The sequence below is a fragment of the Schistocerca serialis genome, chromosome 7, assembly GCF_023864345.2.
Source record: "Schistocerca serialis cubense isolate TAMUIC-IGC-003099 chromosome 7, iqSchSeri2.2, whole genome shotgun sequence".
Classification (NCBI taxonomy): domain Eukaryota; kingdom Metazoa; phylum Arthropoda; class Insecta; order Orthoptera; family Acrididae; genus Schistocerca; species Schistocerca serialis.
Window position 1 is genome coordinate 132,744,653 of NC_064644.1, and position 7,270 is coordinate 132,751,922.

General features: G+C 44.1%; 1 pseudogene; it reads left to right on the forward strand.

The window, feature by feature from the left end:
* Positions 1–205: 205 nt before the first annotated feature.
* Positions 206–323, forward strand: LOC126413406 (5S ribosomal RNA; annotated as a pseudogene).
* Positions 324–7,270: the final 6,947 nt, after the last annotated feature.

Below are 7,270 nucleotides of genomic sequence, written 5' to 3' on the forward strand. Positions count from 1 at the left end.
GAATACCGAGAGATCTGAATTAAGCTTGTGTGGAATATGATATGAGGATCAGTACAGCAAGAACAAGAAAACAAAGAATATGGTGATCAGTACAGGGAGGAGATTGGCGAATATTAAGAGAGGACATATTATTATTACAGCAAATTTTTAATTATGCTGTAGAATTGTACCATGATGGAAAAGACCGCTTTAGCTGTATGATAACGCCAACGGTCTTGCCGCTGTGGTGACACCGGTTCCCGTCAGATCACTGAAGTTAAGCGCTGTCGGGCTGGGCTAGCACTTGGATGGGTGACCATCCGGTCTGCCGAGCGCCGTTGGCAAGCGGGGTGCAGTCAGCCCTTTTGAGACAAACAGAGGAGCTACTTGATTGAGAAGTAGTGGCTCCCGGCTCGGAAACTGACATACAGCTGGGAGAGCGGTGTACTGACCACATGCCCCTCTATATCCGCATCCAGTGACGCATATGGGCTGAGGATGACACGGCGGCCGGTCGGTACCGTTGGGTCTTCATGGCCTGTTCGGGAGGAGCTTAGTTTTTTTTAACTGTATGATAAGTCTGTATTTATGATCCAACTAGTTTCCCAGCATTAAAGCCACATCTTCAAGGACATACTTATTTCATAATTTATTTCAAACGGTAACTAGAAGGTCGGGTAAATAAAAGTGGCCCGGGCGAGTGGATACGATTGGAACCGAATGTATGCAAATAACCACACTCCGTGACGCGCGCACTACGTGTACGCCCGCCACGTGATCCACACCGGTTCAGAGCGTAGTGCGGGCTGTGCGTGCGGAGCAGTCCAAAGGGGACGATGGTGCTCACAGTGGAGCAGCGGGTGTTCATTGTGAAAGTTGCATGACAACAAAGTCGTGGAGACGGTGTGGTCAGTTGCGTGCTGAGAAATTTAATGGTGCCAAAGTGCCACCAAAGAGTGCCACCTAACACTCAGTCCGAAAATGGCGTCATACTGTAAGTCGCAAAACATTCCGAAACGTGCCCGCTCACCAGAAAATGTAACTGCAGTTCACCAGAAAATGCTTCAGCGTCCTACCAAATGAACCCAATCCTCGTCGCAGGAGACCGGCATATCATGTCGATCACGTTGACGAATACGCCACTTGGACCCGCACATGCATCCCTAACGAGTGTCTGTTGCTCATGCATTAAAACCATCAGATGCGCCTCATCGCCTCCAGTTTTGTTAGTGGCTGTTCACTGAGATAACTCTACTGCGTTGGCTCCTTACTTAGTTTGCATTTATCGCGAATCTCTTGCCCAACGTAAAGTCCCGAGTGACAGGAAAAAAGCGCAAGTGACACCTGTATATAAGAAGGGTAGAAGGACGGATCCTCAAAATTACAGACCAATATCCTTAACATCGGTTTGTTGCAGGATTCTCGAATATATCCTCAGTTCGAATATAATGAATTTCCTTGAGACAGAGAAGCTGCTGTCCATGCCTCAGCACGGCTTTAGAAAGCATCGCTCCTGCGAAACGCAACTCGCCCTTCTCTTCACATCATATCTTGCGAACCATGGATGAAGGGTATCAGACGGATGCCATATTCCTTGACGTCCGGAAAGCGTTTGACTCGGTGCCCCACTGAAGACTCCTAACTAAGGTACGAGCATATGGGATTGGTTCCCAAATATGTGAGTGGCTCGAAGACTTCTTAAGTAATAGAACCTAGTACGTTGTCCTCGATGGTGAGTGTTCATCGGAGGTGAGGGTATCATCTGAAGTGCCCCAGGGAAGTGTGGTAGGTCCGCTGTTGTTTTCTATCTACATAAATGATCTTTTGGATAGGGTGGATAGCAATGTGCGGCTGTTTGCTGATGATGCTGTGGTGTACGGGAAGGTGTCGTCGTTGAGTGACTGTCGGAGGATACAAGATGATTTGGATAGGATTTGTGATTGGTGTAAAGAAAGGCAGCTTACTCTAAATATAGATAAATGTAAATTAATGCAGATGAATAGGAAAAAGAATCATGTAATGTTTGAATACTCCATTAGTAGTGTAGTGCTCGACACAGTCGCGTCGATTAAATATTTGGGCGTAACATTGCAGAGCAGTATGAAGTGGGACAAGTATGTAATGGCATAATGGCAGTTGTGGGGAAGGCGGATAGTCGTCCTCGGTTCATTGGTAGAATTTTGGGAAGATGTGGTTCATCTGTAAAGGAGACCGCTTATAAAACCCTAATACGACCTATTCTTCAATACTGCTCGAGCGTTTGGGATCCCTATCAGGTCGGATTGAGGGAGGACATAGAAGTAATTCAGAGGCGGGCTGCTAGATTTGTTACTGGTAGGTTTGATCATCAAGCGAGTGTTACGAAAATGCTTCAGGAACTCGGGTGGGAGTCTCTAGAGGAAAGGAGGCGTTCTTTTCGTGAATCGCTACTGAGGGAATTTAGAGAACCAGCATTTGAGGCTGACTGCAGTACAATTTTACTGCCGTCAACTTATATTTCGCGGAAAGACCACAAAGATAAGATAAGAGAGATTAGGGCTAGTACAGAGGCATATAGGCAGTCATTTTTCCCTCGTTCTGTTTGGTAGTGGAACAGGGAGAGAAGATGCTAGTTGTGGTGCGAGGTACCCTCCGCCACGCACCGTACGGTGGATTACGGAGTATGTGTGTAGATGTAGATGTAGATGAATGGCTTGGATATGGATCTGTACTTCATGTCTGATTTAGCCTGGTTTCGCTTGAGTAGTTATGTCAACTCACAGAATCAAAGATTCTGGGCAGCAGATAATCCGCATAACTTCCACGAAACACCGTTTCATGAACAGAAGGTTGGGGTTTGGTGTGCAGTGCCTGCACGCCACATTGCTTGTCCCATCTTCTTTCATCAGACTCTGATTTTTGCGCGTTACATCGCCAACATTTTGAAACCATTTGTGGCAGTATTAACGGAAGAGGAAAAGACCTACAGCTACTTCCAACAGGATGGAGCAAATGCCAGCATAGCCAGCCGAACCTTGGACCATATGTATACAATCGTCACACCTGACAAAAGTTGATAGCAGAAGTCAGTCTGGGCGCGAGCCTAGCTGGTCACCCAAATAACTTGACAGGTCAGTGTGCGATTACTTAGCGTGGGGAGCTCTCAAGTCTACGATGTATCGCAATACCCTTCGTAGTCTTCAAGAACTGTAGCAGAACATGTCGGTTGGGATTGCAGCAATTTCAGCAGTCCATCTTCGATCCGCCTTCAACAGCTTGATGACCAGGGATGCTAAGAGATGAATGGTCGTCACTTTCAGCATCTACAGTATTCAGGTTAGTATTGATTTCCTTTCCTGTTCTCTGGGCCACTTTTATTTGCCCAACCCTGTGGCAGACGACCCAACACTCTTTGTTCAGTTGGAATAAAAATGTTCCAAGGTCGAGACACCAACCGCTCGACGGTTGAACTTCTTTATCACAGTTGGACAAGGAATGTTGGGTAATCTGCTGGTTATCGTTTGAAATAAATTATGAAACTAATTTGTGTCCCTCAGGATGTGGCTCCAACGCCGCGAAACTGGTTGGATCACAAGTAAGGATTTATTATACAGCTGAAGCGGTCCCTTTTTCGTCATGGTATGTTATTATTAGCCACGTGAGTGTTTTTAAGTATCTTGGACGTACGATGGTCAGGAGCAGAAAAGTCGTATAGCGAAGGAGGCATCAATAGAAAGAGGATATTACTATGTGGCAAAGTAGATAAAGATCTGAGGAAATGGTTTGCCAAGTGTTTTATCAGGAATGTGGCAGTCTAAGGGGCAGAGACATGAACACTAAGACAAAAGGATGAAAAGAGTCTAGAAGCATTTGAGATGTGTATATGGAAGAGATGGAGAGGATAAGATTCCTAAGAATGAGTAACGGAAGAGTGTTCAAAACAGTTGGTCAGAGGAGGAGACTGCTGCAAGTTATAAGAGAAAGGAACAACAGCGGTATGTGACATTCGTTCAGACGGGAGCAACGGCGCACATACGACAGCTGTTGGGGGGAGGGGGGCAGGGTTTCCTAAATCTGGGTTTATGGAGTTTTTTTTTATATTCTGGAAGACGAATGGCGACTTGTAGGTAGCCATATAATGTTCCGGTTCCGATCCTTTTAAACACCTGCGTAAACCGACTTTTAAATTATTTTCTTGAAAGAAAATGACCTGAATACATTATATTTTTTCCTTTCCCTGAAGATTAGGGATGGGGGGGGGGGGGGGGGGGGGAGGGCGCCCTTACCCTCAGGTATGGGCGCCCTCGGACGGGAGTGCTTGCTGACAGACGCTTTGAAAGGACTAGGTTGTAGAAAGAGATTGAGGGGAAGGAGGAGATACAATATCACAAACGACATAAAGAGAAGCGAAAATTACAGTACCTGAAGGGGGTGGTAGAAAACAGGAGAGCACGGAAAGTTACCATGTGAAGCCTGACTTTGGGCAGGACGCTAATGATGATGATGATGTTGGTGATTGATGATGATAATGATGATGATGATACTATTCAAATTTACTACTTTTCGCGTAAGGTGTCCCTAGTAGGGGATAGCAGGATATCAAATTTTTGGTTCTTTGTTTAATTTTTGTAATTTTTTACGTATATCCCGATACCTGATACTAAAAGCAATCTAGTGAGGTAGTGGTAGACAGCAAAAGGAAGTTTGAAATTTAGCGTCTGAAGAATAATTACACAGGAGGATTGTACAGACATGCCATCGTGTGATCACAGACTAACTCTCGTACGGAGGACAACGGAGTGCGTATCCCTGGCGTTGAAGAAAGGAAGATTGAGAGTTTAACGTCTCATCGGCTACGAGTTCATTTAGAGTCGGAGCACGAAGCTCGGTTTAGGGAAGGGTAGGGAAGGAAATCGGCCGTGCCGTTTATAAAGAAACTCTCCCGGTATTTGCCTGCAGCGATTCAGGAAAATCAGGAAAACCTAAATGTGGACTGCCGGACAAGGATTTGCACCTTCGTCCTACCGAATTCGAGTCCAGGGTGCGAACCACCGCGCTACCTCGCCCGCCCCCTAGCATTGAAAACCAGTTGAAAGAATTGAAAGCAAGTAAGTCGTGTGGTCCGGTCGGAATCCCTATTTGATTTTACAGGGAGCACTCTTTGACTCTAGCCCAGTTCATAGCTTACATTATCCTGAAACTGTCTCTCAACGGTGAGTCCCAAGCGATTGCGAAAAGGCCCCGACACTCCCGTGTATAAGAAGAATAAAGAAAAAAACAGCCACAAAATTACAGGCCAATATTCTTCACGTTAGTTTGCTGGAGAATTATTAGCCATATTCTTTTTTCGAATGTAACAAATCTGCTTGAGAGAGAATAGCTTCTATTTTCACATCAACAAAGACGTAGAAAGCTTTTTTTTTTTTTTTTTTTTTTTTTTTTTTTTTTTTTTTTTTTTTTTTGCCTTCTACAGCTCCATCTAGTACCATGGAAGTCATTCCATGAGGCCTTAACATATGTCAGTGTTTTCAACATATTCATTTCCTCTCCGATTCTGCGCAGAACCCCTCATTCCTTATCGTTGTTGTGGTGTTCAGTCCAGAGACTGGTTTGATTCAGCTCTCCATGCGACTCTATCCTGTGCAAGCTTCTTCATCTCCCAGTACCTACTGCAACTTACATCCTTCTGAATCTGCTTAATGTATTCATCCCTTGGTCTCACTCAACGATTTTTACCGTCCACACTGCCCTCCAACACTAAATTGGTGATCCCTTGATGCCTCAGAACATGTCCTACCAACCGATCCCTTCTTCTATTCAAGGCGTGCCACAAATTTCTCTTTCCCTAATTCTATTCAATACCTCCTCATTAGTTATGTAATCTACCCATCTAATCTTCAACATTCTTCTGTAACACCACATTTCGAATGCTTCTATTCTCTTCTTGTCCAAACTATTTATCGTCCACGTTTCACTTCCATACATGGCCACACTCCATACAAATACTTTCAGAAACGACTTCCTGACACTTAAATCTATACTCGATGTTAACAAATTTCTCATCTTCAGAAATGCTTTCCTAGCCATTGCCAGTCTACATTTTATATCCTCTCTACTTCGACCATCATCAGTTATTTTTCTCCCCAAAAAGCAAAACTCATTTACAACTGTGTCTCATTTCCTAATCTAATACCCTCAGCATCACCCGATTTAATTCGACTACATTCCATTGTCCTCGTTTGGCTTTTGCTGATGTTCATCTTATATCCTCCTTTCAAGACACTGTCCATTCCGTTCAGCTGCTCTTCCAGGTGCTTTGCTGTTTGTGACAGAATTACAATGTCATCGGCTAACGTCTAAGTTTCTTTTTCTTCTTCATGGATTTTAATTCCTACTCCGAATTTTTCTTTTGTTTCCTTCACTGCTTGCTCAATATACAGATTGAATAACATCGGGGATAGGCTAAAACCCTGTTTCACTCCCTTCCCAACCACTGCTTCCCTTTCATGCCTCTCGACTCTTGGAGTCGACGGGCACCCCTTATCAGTCCACCTAATTTTCAACATTCGTCTGTAACACCACATCTCAAATGCTTCGATTCCCTTCTGGTTTTCCCACCGTCCTTGTTTCACTAACATACAGTGCTGTACTCCAAACGTATACTCTCAGAAATTTCTCCCTGAAATGAAGACCTATGTGTGATGTTAGTAGACTTCTCTTGGCCAGGAGTGCCCTATTTGCCAGTGCCAGTATGATTTTGATGTCCTCCTCGATCCGTCCGTCACTTGCTGCCTAGATAGCAGAATTACCTAATTTCATCTACTTCGTGACAATCTATCCTGATGTTAAGTATCTCGCTGTTCTCATTCCCGCTCCTTCTCATTACTTTCGTCTTCCTCGATTTACACTCAATCCATATTCTGTGCTCATTAGATTGTTCATCCCATTCAGCGGATCATGTAATTCTTCTCCACTTTTACTCAGGATAGCAATGTCATTAGTGAATCGTATCACTGATATCCTTGCACCTCGAATTTTAATCCCGCATCTAAACCTAAATTTTATTTCCATCATTGCTGCTTCGATATACAAAACAGTTTATGATATAAAAAACAGTATATATGAAAGACATCCCTGTCTTACCTTTTGAATCCGAGCACTTCGTTCTTAGTCGTCCATCTTTCTATTCCCTCTTGGCTATTGTATATGACCCGTCTCTCCCTATAGCTTACCTCTATGTTTCTCATAATTTCGAACATCTTCCACCATTTTACATTGCCGAACGTTTTTCCAGATCGACAGATCCTATGAA